Source organism: Cebus imitator, unplaced genomic scaffold (genome assembly GCF_001604975.1).
Source record: "Cebus imitator isolate Cc_AM_T3 unplaced genomic scaffold, Cebus_imitator-1.0 Scaffold160, whole genome shotgun sequence".
Lineage (NCBI taxonomy): Eukaryota > Metazoa > Chordata > Mammalia > Primates > Cebidae > Cebus > Cebus imitator.
The window spans coordinates 2,249,694-2,276,173 of NW_016107475.1; the positions used below are offsets into that span (position 1 = coordinate 2,249,694).

General features: G+C 38.9%; 1 protein-coding gene across 1 annotated transcript in view; it reads right to left on the minus strand.

Moving 5' to 3' along the window:
- The window catches only part of CRYBG1 (crystallin beta-gamma domain containing 1), a 216,939-nt gene that overhangs the window by 180,204 nt on the left and 10,255 nt on the right, over positions 1 to 26,480 (minus strand). The window lies entirely within an intron of this gene.

Genomic DNA, 26,480 nt, shown 5'->3' on the forward strand with positions numbered 1-26,480 from the left:
CCATCTCAGTCTCTTTGCCACGTTGCCCAGGTTGATCTTGAACTCATGAGCTCTAGCCATCCTCCTGCCTTGGACTCCCAAAGTGCTGGGATTACAGGCGTGAGCCACTGTGCCCAGCCATTTTGCTGGGTTTTGAAATTATTGTTATTCTGTTCTCTCCATTTAGTATGCCCATGTCTGGTAGGTCTGAGAACCTTTAAAAGCAGAGAAGATGGGCAAGGGTTCAATCTATATATTGTACTTCAAAACTTCCAGGAGAAAAAAATGAAAGCAAGTGTGTGTAATAGCTCAATGAGAGCTATTTTGGTACTCATTGTGTCATATTTTGGTACTTAATGTATTTTGGAACTTATTGGTAAACTATAAGATGAGTACCTCTCTTGATAACACTGAAAGCTAGAGAAGGTGGGACCACATAAATTTGAAACAGAGATAGTCAATATCCAAAATTTCCATTGGCACTGAGATACGGCAGCTCAAATTTCCACATTTATACCAGCAAAAGGTAAAAATATAGGATTTCCTGGAAGCATACAAGGAATAGGTGACCACTACAGTTTATTTCCAGTTAATCCCCTTGTTAGAAACATTCCAAATGCAGAGATTACCACTCAGTGGTCATGGAGTTAGTGGTGATATGCCTAGCTGGTTTCATAGAGGCAGATATGGCAGTAGCCTTTCGCTGACCCTAAACCATCTCAGTCCAGAATAATGTGCTGACTACTGAACTCTGTGCTCCTTGGTCACACCCTGCCCTTTATCAGAGATGAGGGGCCTAAAGCTGAGGATTACAGAAAGATTATGCTGAAGCACTGAACTGAACCAAGCTCATTAAAAGTACCCAACCCATAAAGCTCCTAAACTCTTACTTCATGTTTGTCTTATTTGAGGCAATTTCTAAAACAATGATTCCAAGTTCTCTTTAAGTCTATGGTCACACACATATTAAAAATAAAATGGTTTCAGTTATGCAGGATGAATAAGCTCTAGAGATCTAATTCATTACAGTAAGCGTGGTGACTATAATTAATAATACTATACTGCATACTTGAAGTTTGCTAAGGCAGAAGATCTTAAATGTTCTTACCACACCAAAAAAAGTAACTATGTGAGGTGATAAATATGCTAATTAGCTTGACTGCGGTAATCATTTCACAACATATGCTTGCATCAAAACACCATGTTGTGTACCTTAAATATATATAATTTTTATTTGCCAACTACACTTCAGTAAAGCTTGGGGAAAGAATAATTGGTAAAAATCACTTGGAAAAATACAGCTCTTAATACTATGATTTCATGTAATGTCACAGTAACTTTAGTTTGGATGTCTCTGCATAACGTGATATAATCAATCAAAAATGTCCATGTTTCAATAGCAGGTGTTGCCCTGAGGTCTTGTTTTTCTGGTAGAACAGGGCCTCAGAAAGTCCACAGTCTGTACATGCGGTCAAGAGGTAATACCATTAAACTTGACCTTTCCACTTAATCCATGCTAAGAGTGGTATGCCAGAGATTTTAGGTGCTGGTTTTTCTATCTCTGGTGCTAACTTTGTCAGAAAGAATAAATAGGTCCTTCTTGAAATGTTAGAAATAAAATTACATATTCCAACAAAAGTTGTAGAATTCTTCTTTGCTAGAGGTTGGTGAAGTCATACACACAGAAGATAACACTGTAATTACATGATGTTTAAATATGGAAGAACTTGCTTTCCGCTGAATTTATAGATTCACTTAATGTTTACACTGAAACAGCAGTTAACATTCTGTTTGGAAAGGTTGCTGGGAGACTAATCAGTGATCGATACTCTTTCACTATAAACAAGAAATGTGAAATAAAACACAATAAATTAAAATTCATAGCTGAGTTCAAAGGAAAAAAATTACCCTGGCATCAAGAGATAAAATACTCAAAGCTAAGCAGTGAGTATACAAGGTGGCACCTAGGCATCGTAGCAAAATAGCAGATCCAGAAATAAGTTCTTATATCTGGGACTAAGGCTTCAATGCCTATGAAGGGATCAGAGACACAGCCCTGGGATCGTGCAAGGCAGAGAGCTGGAAATGAGACCCTTTCGTACAGCTAGAGCCATGGATGAGTTACCTCCTCCATGAAAATGGAAGCAGAAACATGACCAATGGCCCAGGTAAGTATGTCGTTTGCCTAGAGCTTGTTATTTGCCTAGAACTCAGGGTAAGGAAGAATTCTCCAACAAAAAACAAAATGCCAAAGCGTGATTTAGACCCCAAATACATGTGTGTGTATGGTGTGAATGTATAGTATCTTTGTAATGTAATAACAAACTGAGGATTAATAGAAAAATTGTTCTGGAATACGTGAGACTCCTGCAGGGATGGCAAAATCACCACTTAAGGAAACAAACCAAAAAATTCCATGCTTCTGAAAATCTATAATCTCACTTATAAATTATTCATCGTCCAAGTAGAAATCATAATTAAAATTGTAAAATAGAATTGAACAACAATAAAAATACTATATAACAAAATTAAAGGTAAGCAGATAAAGCAGTATCTAGAAGATCAGCATTAAAATATATATACACATATTTATTTGAAAAATAAATATATGTAAAATATAAAAAACTGAAAATTAATGAACTAAGCATTCACTCAAAAAAACTATAAAAAATTGCATAAATTCAAACAAATGAGGAGGTATAAAACAAATGAGCAAGTATAAAGATCAGAAATTAGTAAAATAGAAAAAGAAATAGTAGAGAGGAAAATAAAATGAAAAACAAGAATAGAGAAGCCTAAGTATAAAAACAGAAGAAGTTTTAATTCTTTTATATTAAAAATTTTCTTTTATAGAGGTGGGGTTTTACCATGTTGCCCAGGCTGGTCTCAAACTCCTGAGCTCAAGTGATCTGCCCACCTCAGCCTCCCAAAGTGCTGGGATTACAGGCATGAGCCACTGTGCCCAGCCTAGAAACAGTTTCTTAAATAATAAAATATTACATCAATATATTTGAAAATTGAAAGACGGGAGAAGCTTTTATAAAAAATACTATATACATTTCTGGGTGCAGTGGTTCATGCCTGTAATCCCTGCTTCTTGGGAGGCTGAGATAGGAGAATTGCTGGAACCCAGAAGGTGGAGGTTGCAGTGAGCTAAGATTGTGCCACTGCACTCTAGCCTGGGTGATAGAACAAGACGCTGTCACACACACACACACACACACTTCTGCTGTGTGCATTTAACATACTATTGTTAAAACCTCCCTAAGGCACTGCACTACCTACTGAGGGATATCCTTTTTCCTTCTTTGAAAGATTAAGCCTGTCAAATTTTCTTCAGTGTTTGTGTTCTAACATCCATAAGCAGAAATTACATGGTTCATTTAACTCCAATGCACTGTTATGAAACAAACTTAACTTACTTGTTTAGAAACTGTATTACCTTCAAAAACAAGCTTATATTTCAGAAACAACTTTTAGAATCACTTTATTCCTTTCTTAACAATGCCAGGAATAAAAGTCAAGGTGTCCTAATGTACAGTTTACTAAGAATTAGTCTCTAAAATAATCCCCTAGTAACAACTTTAAGATAATTCTACAAGAACATTAGAGAAGCTTGGAGATGTGCAAGAAAAAGTGTTTTTACAATAAATTCTCAATTATATGTGATAAATGGAAATGAACATGACAAGAAAATACAGACATTAATTAGGCATTGACAGAGCACTTATAAGTGTAAGACACTGTTGTATATGTATTGTAAGAAAGAAAAATGAAATATGTTCCTTCAGAGCCTTTGGAAAACATGAGAATATAAGGGTAAAGAGGATAAAGATCAACGATGTTACAGACACCTATTAAGCTATATTCAGAGATGCCAAAGAAATATGATGTCAGGGCTCCTGAATCAAGTGTACCTAAAGTTTTGCAGCCTAGATAAACTTTAAGTGCATGGATTAGAAGTGACAGACTATTCTAGGCTGTGCTGAAATCCAGTATTGGCTGTATACCCTTTTATTCAATTTCTGATAAAAGTGCTATCGATTGGTAGTCTAAAGGCAGGAAAAAACAAAAAAGGAAGAGAAGGCATGGTTGGATGATTCACACCTTAATCCCAGCACTTTGGGAGGCCAAAGCGGGTGGATTACCTGATGTCAGGAGTTCGAAACCAGCCTGGCTAACATGGTGAAACCCTGTCTCTACTAAAAATACAAAAATTGGCTCCGTGCAGCAGCTCACGCCTGTAATCTCAGCACTTTGGGAGCCAAGGTGGGCAGATCACCTAAGGTCGGAAGTTCAAGACCAGCCTGACCAACATGAAGAAATCCCGTCCCTACTAAAAATACAAAATTAGCCAGGCATGGTGGGCACATACCTGCATCCCAGCTACTCAGGAGGCTGAGGCAGGAGAATGGCTTGAACCTAGGAGGCAGAGGTTGCGGTTAGCCAAGATCTTGCTATTGCACTCCAGCCTGGGCAAAAAGAGTGAAACTCGGTCTCAAAAAATAAAAATAAAAAAATAGCCAGGCATGGCGGCACATGCCTATAGTCCCAGCTTGGGGGGCTGAGGCAGAAAAACTGCTTGAACCTGGGAGGCGGAGGTTGCAGTGAGCTGAGATCACACCACTGTACTCCAACCTGGGAAAGAGAGTGAGACTCCATCNAAAAAAAAAAAAAAAAAAAAAAAGAAGAAGAGGAAACAAAGAAACAGAGTAAGGAGCTATCACACAAGCTTATGAATCCACAAATGGAAGAAGTCAACAAAGAATCATACATCTTTAAAGCTGAGAGCGGTGGTAATAGTCAAAATATTTAACAGAGGTCATGACTGTGCACCATCCAATCTCTGCCCATGTAAGGCTCAGACACTGCCTGGAAGTACCCCCTGCAGTGCAAGCCCAAGGAAGGTCAGGAGGATCTGGGAAGCTGGGCTGTGGGAGGAATGCCCAGGGAACTTCAAACAGCGCCTATTTGCTCACCACTACATTAGTGTAGCAACCATTTAACCATGGTGAGGCTGCACAGGTGCATACTGGTGAATGCTGGCTTCCCTAATGAGATGGGCTTTACGGAGCACAACAACCATGCTCCCTGCTCCCTGTGCAGCATTGGTTCATGTCACCTGGCCTTCTCTTTTTAGACAAGGGTACCACAGCTCCTCCGTGCTCCATCTCAGAACACCGATGAGCTAGCCCAATGTTTACAATTTAGAAACCAACAGCATGTTCTAGGACTAAAACAAGACTTGTGAATAAACAATATTCTAGTACAGAGGTTTTATTGTTTGAAATCTAAAAACACCAGGTGTGGTGGCTCAGGCCTGTAATCCCAGCACTTTGAGAGGCCAAGATGGGCAGATCACTTGAGGTCAGGAGCTCGAGACCAGCCTGGCCAACATGGTGAAATCCCATCTCTCCAAAAAAAATATAAACATTTGCCAAGTGTGGTGGTAGGCACCTATAATTCTAGCTACTCGGGAGGCTGAGACAGGAGAATCGCTTGAACCTGGAAGGTGGCGGTTACAGTGAACTGGGATCATGCCACTGCACTCTAGCCTTTGCAACACAGCAAAACTCTGTCTCAAAATATATATATATATATATATTTCTCTTTCAAATAACCAAAAATTCTAACAGCTATTAGCGGGGCTGTCCTTTGTACAACAGTAAAATTTATTTATGGAAGGTCTCATTGTCATAATTCCTTTACTTCCATCTTCCTATTTTATATTAGAGAAAAAGTTAATCTCAAATAAACACAGTGCTTAATTTTCAAAACTTCAAGACGGTATCCATCCCATCAGATCTCCCTCTACCATCTCTTTCCTATGCCCCACCCTCCCCTCTTACCACTGGCCTTGTCACCTCCTGATTCTCATTTGCCTTCTCTGGGCCTGCCTAAGTCCTACCTCTAGCCTGCTGTCTCTTTACTCTGATTCGTTATTTGCCTTGTTATGTTTCTGTCCTGACATAAGAGAGAGGATGAGAAATTAGACAGCAAATAGATAATAGATGAGGAGAGCGGGAGATTCCCATTTTTACGCGGTTGCCGTTTTCAAGACAATGGGGTAGCTTTCCTCTCTCACTATTGTGTATGTGGCAGGGGAGGAGCAGGCTTGAGGAGCAAAGGGCAGTTTATACACTGAACAAACCAAAGGGTTTGAGTAAAGAGCCCAGTTTATTCCCCACCCCACCCCACACCCTATCATAACTCCCACAGCATAGCCATACAGATTTGCAGAGACTAAATCTCATTGCACTGAGAGCCTTTTTTGAATTTCCTAAGGTGGCAATCAGCTAATACGATGAACTTATTTGAATGTTCACAGCTGCTCATGTTTTCCTGAAGGAAGATTAACTCCCTTGCTTCCCTCCTCTTTCCAGGAAACACACACACACACACACACACACACACACACTTTAAACAATGGAATTCTGGAAACAACTTCACTTTTGTGATCTAGTCAGTGGGAGTGCCGGTAATGCCGAGAATTTGGAGTGTGAGAACGAAGCAAGTGTGGTGTGCTGGCAGAGCTGAGGGGAGCTCTGCCCCTCTGCTTCAGTCTAGTTTATATCAGGCACCAAAGCCATTGTGTATTTCTTTTCCCTGGGCCCAGGGCCAGCCAGGGTCCCTCACTCTCCCCTCACTGCATGTGGCCAAAAAGCACCAGACAAATAAGGCAATCCTTTAAGAAGATCATGACATGTAATTTGGAAATGGAATATTTGCTATACAGAATGCCTATAAATCAATAATGTAAAAAAAAAAGACTGATGGTTCAGTTTCTAAAATGGGCAAAATATTTGAACAGTCACTTCACAACAAAAGTATATCAAATAGCTAACAGATTTCTGAAAAGTTGTCCAACATCATTAGTCATTAGGAAACTACAAATTAAAACCACAATGAGGTATGTTATCAACTAGCACTGGACATCAGAACAGTTAAAATTAAAAGAACTGGCTGGGCACAGTGGCTCACACCTATAATCCCAGCACTTTGCGAAGCCTAGGTGGGCAGATCACCTAAGGTCAAGAATTTGAGACCAGCTTGGCCAATATAGTGAAACCCTGTCTCTACTAAAAATACAAAAATTAGCTGGGTGTGGTGGTGCATGCCTATAATCCCAGCTACTTGGGAGGCTGAGACACAAGGATTGTTTTAAACTAGGAGGCCAAGATCATGCCAGTGTACTCCAGCCTGGGTGACTGAGTGAGATTCCATCTCAAAAAAAAAAAAAGAGCTGACAAGCAACTGGAACTCTTCACTAACTGTTGGTAGGAGTATACACTGATAAAAGCACTTCAGAAAACAGTTTGAAAGTATCTACTAAATGAAGCATATGTTTGCCCATGTCCTAAGCAATTCAAATTCTGGGTGTATACCCAGCAGAAATTAGTACATACTTATGTTCACCAAAAGACACACATGAAAATGTTCACAGGACCATTTCTCATAATACTGTAGTGAAAAACTAGAAATAACCCAAATATCGAGTGGCAACAGAATGTATAAAGTAAACTGTAATATAGTCATAAAATAAAGTATTACATAGCAATAACTATCACTAGTCAAAATACGAATGACTCTCATGGACATAATATTGAGTGAAAGATGCCATGTGATTCCAATGAAATGCAAAGAAAAAGAGCAAAATTAAATTTATCTGTGGTGAATAGGAGTCAGAATAGTAGTTATTTTCATGACAGGGGTATGGGGGAGTGCATAAGAGAGCCTTCTTAAGTAACAGCAATGTTTTATATTTTTATCTGGGTTGTGGTTACATGTGTATACACAAATGCAAAAATTAATTGATCTGTGCACTTAATATTTTTATATTTTGCTCGATGTAAGATATACCACAATTAGAAGGGAAAGAAGGGAGAAGAAAATAAAGAAAATGAAGAGAGAGGAGGGAAGGGGAGAGGAGATCAGATTTATTATGATGCAATGTGACTTAGTAAGGAAGTACCAAAGAACGTATGGTAATTTTCGTAATCATATTTCCTCCTTTGGTACTAAGTCCGTAAAACCAAGTAGTATTTCCAAACAATACGACATTTGTTCTTTGGTATTTCTGCACTTGATCTTAGAAAAAAGGCCGAGAAGCGATGTTCTTCGGTATTTCTGATCAGAACATAGCTTTCTTTACAGCTCCATTTTATAAATGATTCATCTTAATGCTATTTGTCCCTGAACAATAACAGGCTTCATGGACAAAATTAAGTAAATTGTAAGTCTGGAACCTAGAAAAATAATGTTCAAGAAAAAATTAATTAAACTGTTTACCTAGGCCTAGGGATTATTTCCAATTACAATCAGCATAGGCATACAAAAATAACAATTTTTCAAAAGGTTTACACAAAAATGTATCCTTTGCCAAAAGGATGAGCAATGAAATATTTTCATAGCTATTATGAAATAAAGTCAATACTTCATATTAAGGACTTAAGTTGTAGCAGCTGGAAAAAGTTAAAACATCACAATACAACAGAAACCTGCCTCTCACTATAAAAGTCAGCTGAACTAAAACATATGCAAAAATAGAGTGATACAAATATGCTTTTATATTATGTATAAGTATATCCACAAAAGCAACTACCAAAAAAGACTCAACCATCTCTCCCATGCACAAAAGTTTCCAGCTAACATATATAAGTTACTTCATATTCCTGTTTAGGAAAGAAAGCTCACACTTCAGCTGTGAGACAGAGGTAAGTAATTACTATATCTCTAAAATATGACTCTCAAACTAAAAAAATGAGATCAAATGACTTTCATTTTGATGCAACTGATCTGTTTAATTCATAGTATATTTTTGAAAGAATACATTAATTTTGACAAATTTTGGAACACTACTATGGTTGATTTAAAAATTTTTAATTGGACATGGAGAACTGAATTCTGTAAAAGAAAAGTAGTTTTACTCATCATCTTAAGAAAAAGCATAATGCTGTCCAACTCAAGCCAAATCAAATGTGCCCAATTTAATTTTACCTCTGAGTTCTTACAAATCAATTAAGAAAACACAAACATATCAATATTAAAATGGGAAAAGAACATTCCACAAAAGAAGAAATACAAATAAGTAACCAATAAATATGTGAGGCAATTTTCTAATTAAACAAACACAAATCACAAAACAAAAAGCAATTTTTAATCTAAAAAATGAAAGATTTAAAAAATGATGAAAGTCACAGAGGAAAATATAAAGGAAGATTTGGGAAAGAAATTTTAATCCCAACTGTAACTTCAGTACTTAGCTGAGGATAATTATGTGAATATAAACACAAACGAGACTCTGGTGATTAAAAAATTAGTGAAAATGGTACTGACTCTATGTCAGTGTTAATTTGTCTGCTTAGGTACAGTGTCTTTAAGTTTAAAAGTACAAAATAGTCTTAACTATCATGATAAAGAATTTTGATGGTTTTTGTTTTTTTTTCTGAGATGGAGTCTCACTCTGTCGCCCAGGCTGGAGGGTAGTGGCACGATCTCGGCTCACCGCAACTTCTACCTCCCAGGTTCAGGTGATTCTCCTGCCTTAGCCTACTTAGCAGCTGTGATTACAGGGGTGTGCCACCATGCCTAGCTAATTTTTGTAGTTTTAGTACAGATGGGGTTTCACCATGTTGGTCAGGCTGGTCTCAAACTCCTGACCTCGTGATCTGCCTGCCTTGGCCTCCCAAAGTGCTGGGATTACAATCGTGAGCCACCCTACCTGGCCCTGTTTTTCTTTTAAAATAAACAAAACTGTAAAAAGTACTGGCCTTTTTCTTAGCTAATCATCCCTTCTGGTATAAACCTAGTGATTTTACAAGATGGCAATAACCAAAATATTGCTCCTTATCTGGCGGCATCTTATTCTAAAAAAGAAACAACTTGAGAAATAAACTTGCCAACCTGAACATATAAAGTAAGAAGCATAATTCATAAGGTCATGTGTGAGATGGTATTCTTCTCGGTACACTGATGGATGATGCCAGAAATTATAATTCTACTCTAGAATTGAAGTATGTTCCCCTTTTTAAGAGACTGCTGCTTAAAATGAAACATTTTAACACAAATAAAATTACATATTCAAAATATTAAACCATAAGAACCTTTGCTCTTAAATTGTTAATAATAAAGTTAGAAGAGGTAATTCAACAAAACATTTGCCAAAAATTCATGAAGAAGACAGGTTCTGGGCTGGGGATAGAGGGAGGGGCAGGTGGAAAAGGGGATCAAATCTCTCCTTCCTTCCTTACATTTATTAAGTAAGTACAAGGCCAAAGCACTTGATGCTCTTACGATAGCCCCAGGATAGTTCAGGACTCAGAAAATTTTTGGAGGTGAAACAATGAACATAGCAAGCCTATCCACATAGTGATTTTCTGACTTCCGAGGAAGTTTTTCAACATACATAGAAAAGAAGTGCACGTGATTTACCTCTCTACTATTGTGGCAGAAGGAGCTTGAAAAGCAGTCGTAGCACAAGCCAGGTTCATAGCGAGGTGACATAACTAGACATCCAAACAAGGATCTTTTCATAGTAAAAGGGAGCACCAGTAATAACTGTGCAGAGAAAACAGGCATAAAACAGGACACATGGCCTTCCTACCAGTGCCCTAATGCCTGGCACACTCATGGCCCAATAAATGTTTTAAGAGTAGCAGACAAGACCTGAAATAACTGGTCCAATGGAAGAATAAAAGGTCACTGATAATCTTTAGAGCACCTGAGAATTCACTAGTCACATTTATGGATGATGATAAATAAGAAGCTATTTCTGAGCTATTTTTCTGGGTCTTCATGGTGATAACACCATCATTTTGTTACCATGAGAATCTAAAAAGCTCCTCTCTTGCACTATACCGAGCATAAGGTGCTGGAGACGCCCCTCCCCACAATATTTCCTACTCTAACTCAACCCTAACAACCCACTTGTTAAACCTACCCATCTGGGGTTGAGCAGAATTTTACACAGCAATAGAAAAAATTTTGCATGGATAGCACATGTCCTATTGAATATCCAAAACCCTTACTAGGGTGGAGATATGACAAGCATAAAAATAATTAGTACCTGCTGAACAATAAAAGAAACAGGGAGGTGACAGCAGGAGGGAGGTGTGATGACACCTGTAGGAACTGGCTGTGAGTACAGAGGGAGGTACAGTAGTCTCATGTTTAAGACCCCATAAGGGGAGCAGAGCCTCTTCCATCTCTCCTGGGTATGAAAGGCAGGTTACAAGATCATCTTGCTCAACTTCCTTTTCCCTCCTCACTTCTAGTATTTATATCACAATCTTTCTTTCCATTCAGAGTTCAAAGCATTTTGTAATTCCAGTGGCAGTCTTACTGTGGAAATTCTGATAATTCAATATGTTCTATAAATCCTTACAACCTCATACTGACATTTTACTAATTTGCACATCAGGTCCTAGATTATGATCAACTGGTTTAGCCTTATTCCTTTTTAACTTGGGTTCTGCCTCTAGTTTTTTTCTCCCTTGCTTGGCTATACTTGTAAGTTATGCTACTTTGTTATATTTTATGTTCCATGGTAAATCCCTTGAAGTCCTTATTAAAGATACAGTTACAAGAATAAAAGAAAAGAGAGTAGATGAAATTAGAGCTATTGTCTCCAAATTCCAATTTTACTTTAAGCAATGTCAAAATCAACCCAGTTTCCAAATCAACACTGTCTCCTCTAGATCAGGGGTCCCTGATCCTGGGGCCACGGACAGATAGTGGTCCAGGGCCTATTAAGAACCAGGCCACATAGCAGGAGATGAGTGGCAGGCAAGCAAGCAAAGTTTCATCTGTTATTTACAGCCCATCCCCATCTCTCACATTTACACCTGAGCTCTGCCTCCTGGTGGTATGTTCAGCGGTGGCATTCGATTCGCATAGGAGTGCGACCCTTATTATGAACTGTGCATGCAGAGGATCTAGGTTGCATGCTCCTTATGAGAATCTAATGCCTGATGATCTGAGATGGGGCTGGGGCGGCGATGCTAGCACTGAAGAGCAGCTGCAAATACAGATTAACATTAGCAGAGAAGTTTGCACAGAGACTAATAAATCAATTGCTTACAGGCTCATATCAAAACCCTATCAGTGAGTGGCAAGTGACAATTAAGCTGCATCTGGTGGCAGGCTTTAAGTCAGAATCCAACACTTATTTTAGTTCACATGTAGCCCACTTATTATTTTATTTATCACTTTTGTCCACACCTCTTTCCTGCACTGTGCACTTGACTCAGTCATGGTTTTGGTAAGCTCACAAGCTACCCCTAGCCAAAATGAGTAAAAAACAAATGTCACTGAAGAGCTTCTTTAAAAAAGGGGGAAAGATCCAGTGATTAGATAGCAGAAGACTATAAGACTGCCAACAAAAAGAAAGCTGCATTTATAAAAAAAAAACAAAACAAGAATCCTACTTCAATTACAGGTTCATTGCAACAGGTGATTCACATTCTTTAAGCCCACTTTGTATAATATGTGGTGACTGGCTATCCAATGAAACCTTCAAAACTGCTTTGCCACATAAAGATCAAGCAACCACCTTTGTTTGTTTTTGTTTTTGTTGTTTTTTTTTAATGGAACATGAAGAACAGAAACAGTTATTGAAGGTCTACCACTTCATCAAATGTGTCTGCACTGAGAGCATCATTCTTAGTGGCTAACTGCATTGCTAAAGCTGAGATGCCCTTTACTGTTGGTGAAGAGTTGATCCTGCCTGTTGCTAAGAACATTTGTCATGAACTTTTAAGAGAGGCTAGAGTTCAAAAAGTGGCACGTGTTCCTCTTTGGCCTAGCACCATAACTAGACAAACTGATGAACAGCAGAGGATATTGAAGCACAATTGTTAGAGAGGATTAATGAATCACCATGTCATGCAATCCAGGTTGACGAGTCCACCGATGTTTACAATGAAACATTGTAAACGTGTTTTTGTGTAATATATTTTCAGAAAGCTGTGCATGAGGATATGGTTTTTTTTTCTTGAGGATATGTTATGTGAACTGTTGTTACCAACCAACACCACAGCTGCAGAACTATTCAAGTCTTTGAATGATCACCTGTCAGGAAAGCTGAATTGGTTATTTTCTGTCAATATATGCATGGACAGAGTAGCTGCCATGACTGGATAGCTTTCTGGCTTCACTACTCAGGTCAAAGAGACTGCTTCTGAAAGTGAGTCTATGCACTGTGTTATCCAATAGAGAAATGCTGGCTAACTGAAAACTGTCACCTGAACTTAACAATTTGCAGGATGTGATTAATATTATCAACCACATTAAAGTACATGCCCTTAACTCATGTCTGTATGCACAGCTCTGAGAGGAGGTGGATGCAGAGCATACACGTCTTCTCTTATACACGGAAGTGAGATGGTTTTTCTAAAGGTAGATCACTCACCAGAGTTTTTAAGATATGAGAACTGCTCCAGAGATTTTTTTGAAAAATGATCATCACAGGCAGCACATTTCAGTGACACTGAATCAGTGGCAAAATTTGCTTACTTGTGTGACATATTCAATCAGCTCAATGAACTCAATCTGTCACTTCATGAGAGAGTGACAACTGTGTTCAAGTCAGCACATAAAGTGGCTGCATTCAAAGCCAAACTGGAATGATGGGGGTGATGAGTGAACATTGGGATTTCTGACATGTTTCAAACATTAGCAAAGATTTTGAAAGAGACTGACCCAGGGACTTCTTTCTCCCAGCTGGTGCATGGGAGATCACCTAGCTCAGCTTTCAAAAAAATTTGAGCATTACTTCCCAACCACACAAAAAGACACCTGAACTGGGAAGAACGTATCTGTGACCGATTTGTGAACAAGCCAGCTGAATTGACATTGTCCGAGTTAGAAGAGGATCACCTGCTTGAGATCACAGATGGTGGTGGCCTTAAAAGTATGAGACAACTTCAAATCTCCATACATTCTGGATGGAATCAAGCCAGAATATCCTGAGATTGCCACAAAAGCACTGAGAAGCATGCTTCCATTTTCAACATCCTATCTTTGTAAAGCAGGGTTTTCTTCAGTGACTGCAACCAAAATGAGATTACAGAGTAGACTGGACATAAGCAACGCAATTTGAGTGTCACTGTCTCCCATCATCCCTAGATGGGACCATCTAGTTGCAGGAAAACACATTTAGGGCTCCCACTGATTCTATATTATGGTGAGTTATATAATTATTTCATCATATATTACAATGTAGTAATAAGAGAGATAACATGCACAATAAATATAATGTGCTTAAATCATACTTAAAGCATGCCCATTCCCCCACCCCCCATCCCCCCGGTCTGTGGAAAAATTGTCTTCCATGAAACTGGTCCCTGGTGCCAAAAAGGTTGGGGATCACTGTTCGAAAGAACAGGGCCCCAGTTACCCGATGAGAAGCCCCTGGAGGACTAGTGGGTCAGAGAGGAGTCTCTGTAGCCTTGTTTTAGGTCAGAGTTTAAACTCATGCTGTTTTCTATCCTAAACAAAGGTGATACTGACCTCACACCATCAGTAGTAAGTGCCCTGCAAGCTGCTCTTCAACAGCGGTGATATGCTGTGCTGAACTTGCACCTGCTCTTACCTGGTACATGCATGGCCAACGCTGCACATCTGCAGGAAGACTTGCCCTGTTAGAAATGCAGTTTATGAACAAGGAAGCTTTTTTTTTCCTCTCTGTGCAAGGCTGACTGGCAACACACGGGGTTGAGAACAACAATTATAACTTCCTTAGCCCCATGTACTAATCACAAAAACTCATCAGCCCAGATAGTCATCAACTATGTGGTTCTAAGTAGTGTATTCATTGGTTGGAACATGTAGGAGATTGCATATGAAAAACTGCAGGAGGAAGTTATCTGTGGCAAACTTGCCAAATATGAACAATAGATGTGGAAATAAAGAGATGATCAGAGGAAAAACATGTGTGACATATCATAGGATACATTCATATGGGAGCCTTGCTAGAGATCCGTTCATACTAGCACTTTTTGTCTGTTTTGTTTCAGTCTTTCAGGAACTGAAGTCCAGCCTTTCAAACTATCCTATTGGCCGGGTGCAATGGCACACACCTGTAATCCTAGCACTTTGGGAGGCCAAGGTGGGTGGATCATGAGGTCAAGAGATAGAGACCATCCTGGCCAACATGGTGACACCCCATCTCTACTAAAAATACAAAAAAATTAGCAGTGTGTGGTGGCACATGCCTGTAGTCCCAGCTACTTGGGAGGCTGAGGCAGAAGAATCACTTGAACCCGGGAGGTGGAGGTTGCAGTAAGCTGAAATTGCACCATTGCACTCTAGTGTGGCAACAGAGCAAGACTCCACCTCTAAAAACAAAAACAAAACTATCCTATTGCTCTAATCTGTGTAAATTTCATTTATACATTTACATATATGAAAAGATTGAGAATTAACATATGTGCTGCATTTGATTCTACAGTAAAAAATTACTCATCGTCATCACTAATGCAAAGGATAAGTTTGGGACATGCATTTATGAACATTAAACTAGAGAAAGCTTGGTTCTGGCCCCAGCTTTGCCACTGAATAGCTGGGTGCCCTTGGGAAGTCCCTTTTGGGATTTCAGTTTCCTAATCCCAATTGGGCTAGATCCATGGTTTTCAAACTTTAACGACTACTTATAGAGGTTAAGATGCAGACTCCTGGGCCCGACCTCAGATCTATCAAATTTGAATTTCTAGAGGAACAGAAATCTGTGTTTTTCCCCCAAGTGATTTTGATTTGGATATTTAAGCAACACATTTTGAGAAACACTAGATGAGATGATCTCTTCATATACTTTTAAAAAATCTTTAGAATTCTGGTTCCATGACTAGCTCAAGTTGAACTGGCAAGCTCCATTCTGGAAAAAGCTACCACAAGAGTCTTTCTGGCCACTTGGTTACTTATTTGCTTTTCATGGACATAGAGACATAAAAAAACAATTGCCAGGTTTCCCATTAGTTCTACTTGGATATCAGTAATTTTGTAGTAAGCAGATTACTTAATAGTAATAAAGTCATGATGTCCTAATTATAATTGTCTTTTGTAATGTGGCTAACTCAAGGACAATGATTCATGAGGTCATACTAAAGTTAAGCATAATTTTTTATAATAATCACAAGTACATGGATTATCATCCAAAGCCAGCTTTTGCATGCCAATAGCATAGAAACTACTTCCAAACACTTAGCTTTTGATTCTGGCATAAATATTAAAAATAAAATCTAAATTATTAAGAAATGTAAATTTCTTAATAATTTAGATTTTCAGAGATGACATACTTTTCCACTGCATAAAGAGCAATTAATACAAAATTTGATTTTTATTATTTTTATTTTTATTTCCAGCCTTCTAAAGTGCTGGTGTTACAGGCATAAGCCACTGTGCCTGGCCAAAAAATTCATTTTTAAAAGCCAACTTTACCTAGAAAGCAATAGGGAGTTTTCACAAAACTTTGGTGACACTGAAGGAACAAAAATTTCAAAGCCCAGGTGTTTCCAGATCTGTCGGGTGTGCTGCTAATAACTGATCTGACTTCCCATAAAACCTAATAAAAATTTCTGTGTCTCCTAATATTCTTTTACAATATACCAGGGAATTTGCTTTCTCTATCAAAAGAAGAGTTTCCACAAAATAAATCAGATTCCCCATGTAGTTTCACCCTTTGCATCAACAAAATCCTCACGGATGCTACTTCCCTTAAAGTGCTATGTCCTAGATGTAGCCAGCAATTAGGCCCTGCAATTTTGACTACTGACCACACGTGTACTGTCAACATGTTTTTCGCAATGCCCATGGCCGGCCTCCCAAATCTAAGGCTATTAGGAGCTCAGGAGCCTACCCCTCCCTGACTGCTGCATGCCTTTGTTTAGAGGTAGACAGGAAATCTACACAGCTGAGGAGGACTGTTCATTGCTTCCTGGTGTTCTGCTTCAGTGTCTCTTAGTAGAGTTTCCTTCTAGAAGTGAGTGCATATCTATCTTCCCTTGGTGAACCATAGTCCAGCAGTTTGGATGTACTCTGGCTGTGCCCCTGTAACCAGACTATGGCAGACACTGTCTGTGCCCTGTCCATATACCCTCGAGATACTATAGAATGGGACAACCGGACTTCCAGCCACCTGGGGACTTCCTGGCCAACAGGAACACACACTGCCCAAAGCAGAAAGTACCAGAAAACAGCACCTGCAGGAGCAGCCCTTAACCAATGACTGGCAGAATTTGGTGTTTTAATACTTCAGTTCCTCTCCCCAAAGATGGCACAGCTCTGAGTTCTACAATGATGTCCAGAATTTCCTAAGAGGATCAACCTCCATTTACCAACAGTGGAAACTTGCATTGTAATTCCCCCTTTATTGGCTGGCTTCTTTCTTACTTCCCACAGGTATTTCCTGGATTACATCTGTACTTGCATCCTTTTCATAGAGTTTGCTTCTAGCTGAACTCACCTAAGATGCCAATCTCCTAAGGAACCTTCTTTCAGTAAAACTGTCTTTCACTGGATACGGTTTTTAGCACTTGGGATTAGCTGGCATATATATTTTGGAAATAAAATTTGTCTGTGTTGATGTCGTTTATTTCTCCAACAACAAGTTAAAACCTATAGACAAACAGGTATGAAATCTGGAAAGAAACAGAAAAAGATCACTTAATTCTTCCACTGGTTCACTTTTCATGGTTGAAAGAACTGAGTTCCAAAGAGGTAAAATGCTTTACCTAAGGTAACACACTCAGGAAACGGCTGAACCATGAGCAGAATTTAGGAATTTTGACCTTTATTGGCTGGCTTCTTTCTATGATTCAACCCTGTCAAGAAAGCAGTATGCTATTTTATTAAGTCGATGACACATTATGACTACAAAGACTCCAGACATAAATTTTGTAAGCTTTTTTTGTCCCCTGAATTTTTGTCCTTAGTTAAGTTCTTCTATGCTGCATATAGGAGTGTCTGGACATACCTCAGTTTCTACTTTATGATTCTATGCTGAATTTGTAAAGTGATCATCACATATACAGATGCAAATGTATGTACATTTTAAGAGATCCCCTGAAACAGCATTTATATAATCCACTCTTTCATGTTATGTATTTAAACACAAAACTTTTGCAGTTTTCCTCTTTCTCATTTGCAATCATCTAAGATGTTTAAGATTTCTACTCAGAAGGGGTTTGAAACATCTTGATTTTGATGACTCTACTTTTCATCAAGGGCAACCCCCACTGAAAAGGGTAGAAATAACTATCATTGGAATGAGTTCAATTTCCTTACACATTAGGCATTGCTGCTTATTGTACTTACATGATAAACTTTCCTGTAAAAATTATAAACTAAACTATGTAATTCAGAGACTTCAAGACTAGAACAAACCTATGACAAAAGACTGAATTCGTCCTTCCTATTATAAATGAGGAATCTAAGCCTCAGGAAAGTGAAGTGATGTCACTGAATAAACATAGCTCATATTAGTCAAGATTCAAGTCTTTGGATTTCTGGTTTAGTTCTTTTCTCAAATTGTTATGATTATTCAACTTCTTTTCTGAATTCATCTAAATTATTAGAACACAGAAGAAATTGCAAAGGTTGTCACAGAAACAGGTAACATCACCTAATCACACTCTCCTCTCTGTGCTAACTCATCAGAGTCATTTAGGTGGCTAGTCCATCAGCCGTCTGACCCACCACCAAGCTCTGATGCCTCAGGGAAGCTGGATTTCAGTTATTCTAGGCTCCTGTCCCACATCCAAGCCCTGAATTTTGGGTTCCAGAATCTCTTGGGAATTCAAATAGTAACCTTTTCAAATCACAAATTCCCAAAGGAAATTACTCTAGAGATATTTGAAATTGCTCAATATTTACATTTCCTAAACATATTGTGTTCAATGCTATTGAATTTCCACTTACAAAAAAAACTGAAGGTACACGTTAGGACCTGAACATGAACAGCTCTGATCGGAAAGGTATCTGGTGGAATGACAACTTCTGGGGTTTTTGTTTTTTAAAGTTGTACAAGTCAGGGCAGTATCTTTGGTTATCAAACTCCAAACATGGAAATGCCCTAGAGACTGTATTTCGAAAGAGAACAAAGTAGGTGAGCGTCAAACTAAGGACTGAATAGCCAGCCATTTGTTACTAACAACAATGCGTTATTTTCCACATATAGAATTTATTATATTAAAATTCTAGTATTCATCTTAGTGTGATCTGTGAATGGAATGTAAAAATCATGGCTGGCATGGTGGATATGCCTGTAATCCCAGCATGCTGGGAGACCAAGGCAGGAGGACTGCCTGAGGCCAGGAGTTAGAGACTTTGCCCCAACCAATCCGCAAGCTGGGCAACACAGTGAGATCTCCATCTCTACAAAAAAATTTTTAAAGGTAGCCAGGTATGGTGGTACACACCTGTGCACCAGCTACACATGAGGCTAAGGTGGGAGGATTGCTTGAGCCCAGGAATTGGAGGCTTCAGTGAGCTATGACTGTGCTACTGCACTCCAGCCTGAATGACAGAGCAAGACCTCATCTCTTAAAAGAAAAAAGATCATTATTTCACTTTATTGATCAAATAAATGTTTTCATTCATTCTCTTACTTCAACATCATTTTATTTGTTTTCATTTATTTATTTATTTTTGAGAGGGAGTCTGGCTCTGTTCCCCAGGCTGGAGTGCAGTGGTGCAATCTTAGCAATCTGTCTCCTGGGTTCAAGCAATTCTCATGCCTCAGCCTTGCAAGTAGCTGTGACTACAGGTGCACACCACCAAGCCTGGCTAATTTTTGTATTTTTAGTAGAAATGGAGTTTCACCATTTTTTGGCCAGGCTGGTTTCAAACTCCTGACTTTAGGTGATCCATCCACCTTGGCCTCCCAAAGTGGTAGGATTACAGGCGTGAGCCACCACAACTGGCCAGCATCATTTTATTTCATTAATTTTACCCATACTAAATTTTTTTAAAAAGGGGAGAAGAGGAGGAGGAGGAGGAAGAAAAGACATTGCAATAAACCAGTAAAGCTACAAAGCACGTTTTTCCCTTTCTATCTATTGCAGTGAAATATTTGTGGAACTACAGTGGAAGGAGCATTAGCTAAAATTCTGAACATACAGTCCTGACTCTCATTAAAAAACTGTATGCCTCAATTGTTTAATCTGTGAAATGGAGACAACCAAACCTAACTACCTCTGGAGATTATCTGGGAAGCCCACGTGTGCTTCCTCTGTGAAATACGTAGTGTCTGTGTGAGACAGCAACCTGGTAGCAGCAGCTGAAGAAGAAATATGGGCATGTGTGTCTAGGTACAGGGATCCCCATAGACACTGGGTGGTGCAAGACCGAGGTGACTGGGGAAGGGTGCAGAGGGATGAGCCCTGCGCAGTGGCAGTGATGGGATCCACAGGACCCCACACTTCCACCTTGCCACTTTGCACAGGGAAATGGATGGAATGCCCCATACCAGCTTCAGAACAGAATTTTGGAGCTGTTTCAGAAATAAGTTGAGAAGTTGGAGAGGAATAGTTAGAAAGAAGATTAGGATGGACGAAAGGTAGGGGAAAGTGAATCCTGTCCTCTGTCTGCTCACCTCTGGGAAGACTACAGGGAGAGGGAAAAGAATGCTCAGGACTTCCAGAAAAGAAGCGGTGAGAGCTGTGCGAGGGATGAGCAGGGGTTGACAGGGCTCCCCTAAACCTGAGGACTCTCACTCCTTACCACGCTATCACACGTGGCTTCAAGAGAGCCACTCAACAGCCTGGTTAGGGAAGAGGGAGATTGGTATCATCCCCATTTTATGGAAAAATATCCTGAAGGACAAAGAGTTTAGGTGATTTGCTCAAAGGCACCTAATCTGTAACTGAGAAACCTAAAATTAAAACCCAAGTCCTCTCGTTTCTATACTAGTACATTTTTGTTTTTATCTTTTCTTTTCTGCCTCCAAAGGTCATTTGTAAATGATGGAAGTTTTGTATCTTGAATTATAAGTGAATCATACTTATTTATACCTGTGGTAGGATACATTAAGAGTATTCACATTTCTAAGAGCATGAAATATAATATGAATATCTGATCACAAAGAGACATTTAAAAATAGATTATAGATAGATAAAATTTATTTAAATCTTGGACAGACTGCAAATGAAAAAAATTATTTAAAAAAGAAAGAACAAAACCATTAGGACTTGTGAGTGGCACAGTGAGTCCTGGAATAAGCCTTAATATTCTCTCAGAGATTCTGTCAGTGATAACCTGGTAATCACAGAAAACATTTATATTCTTATATTACATTTTTTTTAATTTAAAAAACCTGTGAAGTATTAACAGCCCCTGGTAAGTCTGGTGACTGCTTTGGCATTTGTTTTTAAAAGTTATGACTCAGATTTAGAGCTGAAGCAAAATAGAATGAAGTTAACTTCTTGCTTCATGTTTTGTGTCTCCTTTAAGGAAGAAAAGGGTTATTGTTCACATAAGGGAGCATGCCAAAAACATGGTATCCATTCAGCTCACAAAACCCTGAGAGTACTTTCTACAAGGGAGCAACATATGGATGAAGAAGGACTATGCAAGTGGAAATAGAGGACTATATATATGGATACACAAAGTGCCCAGAAACCAAGAGGAAAAGCAGAAAAGAATTAGTAATGAAAGCCCAGGATGAAAAGGGAAATGAAACAGTTGAACTAACATTATTCACATAAAACAAGAGAACTGAAAACATTTGGCAGAGAAGGTATCTTCCTTGCGTTTTAAGTGCAGGTGTTCAATACAGTGCTTGCAAGAATTGATTGCTCCTTTTTTCTCTGTTCCAGAAACCATTTGCTTATATCTCTGTAAGTGTAATTTAATTTAGTCTATACCATTTTTCACTAACACCAGCTCAGATCTGATCTAATTTTGCTCCCTTATCCAATTCCGAACTGTCTTTTATCCTTCTGCAGTACAAAGCCCCAAACCTAAAATATAAAGAGCATACCACTTGGATTCAGATGTCAGCCAGGTTCTCAGCAGAGAACCAATGGTACACACAAAGAGATAATTGGGAAGTGTTTAAATTACTGACTAGTTACAAGATGTGGACAGGTAAGGGAAAACCAGTAAGGAATGGTAAGCAGACCAGGGCTCCAATGGCAGGAAGCCACTACTACCCCTAAGCAGAAAGGCAAGGGGAGAGAGTGAGTACTGGAACTGGCAAGATCTGAGCTACAGAAGAGGTTGACCCATCAGAAGCTGTGGCCCTCTACAAAGTAACAAAACCACTACCTAACTCCAGCCTGACCTCCCACTCCTGCCGTCTCCTCCAAAGCTTCCTGTTGGCAGAGCCTAACTATTATAGAAGCCAGAGGACAAAGAGCTAGGTCCACGCAGTCCTTAAATACAGCCTCTGAGCACAGAAGAGGGTGGAGAGCGGGTTTGGAAGAACAGAATATCCAGAGACTGAGGTTCAAGATGTGGATAAAGGTTTCACACGAGGAGAATGAGTAAGGAAATTATTTCACATTTTAATGAAGTAGGGAGAGGCTTATGATACAAAGTTAAATGAAAAACTAAACAAGATACAAAACCTGTCCAAATTACTCCCTCTATAATTTCATCTTTACTGCTAAGTTACATGGAAATGTGTACCAAAAAGGAACATAACATTAATAGTGTTATTCATAGTAAGATTGTGAATTATTATAACTACAGTAGTCATCTCTTATGCATGGTTTTAGTCAATCACAGTCAATCGTGGTCCAAAAATGTTACAAACAATAAGATATTTTGACAGAGAAAGAGAAACACCATATTCACATAATTTTTATCATATATTGTTATAATTGTTCTATCTTATTATATACTGTTGTTAATCTCTTACTGTACCTAATCATAAATTTAGCTTTATCATAGGTACGTATATGTAGGAAAAAGCATAGTATATAGAGATATAGTATATATCAGCAGTTTCAGAAATCCACAGGGGCTCTTGGTAGTATGTACACCCCACGGGTGAAGGGGAACTACTCAATATGGTGAAGCCTCCAAAACAGCCAAGGCAAATGTATCAAAAAACAAAATTGGAGTCTCATAAAAGAGCAGTCACTTGAGATATTCACCGATCCTGTCCACAGAACTGGACAGGACATTTAAAAAGTGATGCTAACAGGCCGGGCGCGGTGGCTCACGCCTGTAATCCCAGCACTTTGGGAGGCCGAGGCGGGTGGATCACGAGGTCAAGAGATCGAGACCATCCTGGTCAGCATGGTGAAACCCCATCTCTACTAAAAATACAAAAATTCAGCTGGGCATGGTGGCGTGTGCCTGTAATCCCAGCTACTCAGGAGGCTGAGGCAGGAGAATTGCCTGAACCCAGGAGGCAGAGGTTGCGGTGAGCCGAGATCGCGCCATTGCACTCCAGCCTGGGTGACAGAGTGAGACTCCATCTCCAAAAAAAAAAAAGTGATGCTAACCAATTGAGCCTCTTTCAGGAAGATGCAGTGGTACCTTTGGGCCTGGCATCCAGCTCATGAGACGAACACAAGAATAAATGGGGCATATTTCCCTATTACCTTCCACATTTCACATCATATTTTATCTCCCACCTCCACTCCAACCCCCACCAATGCTCTTATTTATTTAGAGATGGGGCCTCACTCTGTCTCTCAGGCCAGAGGTCAGTGGCTTAATCACAGCTCACTGTAGCTTCAAACTTCTGGGCTCAGGCAATCCTCCTGCCTCAGTCTTTTGAGTAGTTGGGCACATGCCCAACATGCCCACAGGCACATGCCACCACACCTGGCTAATTTCAAAAAAATTTTTTTTATAGAGACAGTCTCAAATTTTGGCCTCAAAGAATCCTACTGCCTCAGCCTCCCAAGGTGTTGAGATTACAGGCATGAAGCACCACTCCTGGCCACAATGCTTTTTAAACAAGGTATATACAGAGGTCTGTACCATTATCTTCCGAAACTTTAATCATCAAAAAGGTTATGCCTCCCCTACCTCAACATGTCATTCAAAATAAAAACAATTCTAAACCCTACAACAAAATTTGTTATCTGAAAATAACACAGAACTTTCAGGCATATTTTAGATTTTTTTTCTCTCTCTCATTCCTGCTTTGCTGATGTTGTAAGTACATGTTTAATTTACGAAGTAGGTAATCTAGCACTGAGTACATATCTCAGGAAAGTACTTAGTGCCAGAATGTATGTGTGTGTATATATGGATGAATGTGTCTACATATCTATACATAAACATATCTATCTATCTATATATATATATATATCTCTTTAGATTATAAATAGAACCTTCCGTTTAGAGAGTTTACATACACTAACATCATCAAGTGTTCTCTGGAATCTCCTTAGTAGTAACAATGGTGAGAGCTCTCAAGAATTCTAAATTCTTCATCCTCTGTGATGATTAAGTTCCTTCATCTCTCAGCCTGTCTTGAGCATATTTGTTTGTTTTTAGCAAGATAACGTCTTGCTCTGTTCCCTAGGCTGGAGTGCAGTGGCACAATCATAGCTCACTGCAGCCTCGAACTCTCGGCCTCAAGCAACCCTCCCACCTCAGCCTCCCAAGTAGCTGGGACTATAGGTGCGTGCCACCCTGCCCAGTTAATTTTTGTATTTTATTGTAGAGACACAATCTTCCTATGTTGCTCAGACTGGTCTCAAACTCCTGGCTTCAAGCAATCCTCCCTCCTTTGCCTCCCACTGTGCTGGGATTACAGGTGTGAGCCACTGTGCCAGGCCGTCTTATGCATATTTGAATATTTTCTCTTCTTTATTATAGTGTAGCAACTTTTTACCATTTTAATGGTGAATATTACAGCTTCTCTAAAAGACAGGGGAGTGAGACTCAATTTGCCAACCTTAGAACTTGAACTGGTTTGCCAGCCCACACTCCAGGGCCTCACACACAGCAGGTGTCTACAACTGTTTGTTTAATAAGTGAATTATACTAGTGCAGTTTCACTGTCACAATTACTTACCTTCCTGAGAATGACAAACACAGGCACTGAAAACCATACATCAAGACCACTTTGGAAAGAAGTAACATCTGCTCAGTTACAGTCACAGATAAAAGAAACAAACCTTCTGCTTCAATTACCATTATCACTGGATAATTGTTTGATTTTAAAATTAGAGTAAGTCTATAATAAAAGAGTGTGGTTGAAGACAAAGTCAAAAATTTCCAGTTGTACTTTGGGAAATGAACAGTGTTAATGACTATAATCATTTATAGTCATTAATATTGTTCATTGCTTTAAGCTAACAATATATAATCTAAATATCAGAGCATATAAATTCCCAGTCTGGTAAAATGGAAAAAAAAAAAAACTTACTCTTTTCTATGATCTATTGACATAGAAGTTAGTTCTGTGTATATAATAATATTCATAGAAATTAATTAAAGTGCTTAAATATAATTTTAAAACTCTCACATACGTAAAAATCTTAGTTTTGAGAGAAATTGGCACTAAAGGCGACTTTACTGTTTCTTATAAAGACAAAGATTATTCACAAGGTTTTCATAATCCTTTTACATCATACTCTCCAGATCTACATCTTTCACACCAACAGTTTCACCTACAAATTTGGTTTGGGTTACCAGCATTTTCTTTCCTCTTTTGGGGCTGTGACTAACATTTATGCAGAGCGAAAAATCCCAACATTTGTACCTTAGATTCCTTTACATACTCAGTGAATCATCCCAGTAGCAGGTACTAAGACTTAGTGGCTAGATTGGAAATCAGGTGCAACAGGTTTAGTTAACGCTTCAGGAACTGAGTCACAGATTCTCCTTAGAATCATTTCAAGTCAGAGGTTCCCAGGAAAACAAGAATGCTTCATTAATTTTGTAAGGCATATGAATACTTTGTTCCTGGATACCCTTCTGTACGATGGGACCGGGTAGGGTTCATGTAATCAAAAGGAGGAAATGCTTCCCTGCTCAAGGAGATAGCTCTGAGAGTAAATGTGTGCCTACATTTCTACGGGAAGCTTTATTCATTAGCTAGTTACCTCCCCTATACACACACGCACACCCTCTACTAACTACTCATTCGATGAGATTTAGTTTTTTCATGGTTTGGTGAAAATATTTTGAGGTTTAGAGTCAGAAGGAAGTATTTCAAATATTGCTCTGTCATGTATTAGCTAAAATACTTCTTTCAGAGTCTTCTCAGGTATAAATATGAAGATAGAAATACCTATTTGGCATAGCGACTATGAAGATTAAATAAGATACACTGATATGAAAGCAACGGTCACATAATAAGTATTCAGGAATTGTTCATGTCCCTTGTCCTATTTATACTTGACAAAAGTTCCTCATGTTTATTTAATTTATAGGTGAGATTGAGAATTATCTGGCCAAAAAGAATCTTCTTCTTCGTTCCCACATGCCACACCCATTTTTCTCAGTAAACATCCCCAAACCCAACTGTTGTTATTAGGTTGGTGCAAAAGTAATTGCAGTTTTTGCCATTAAAATTAATGACAAAAGGCCAGGTG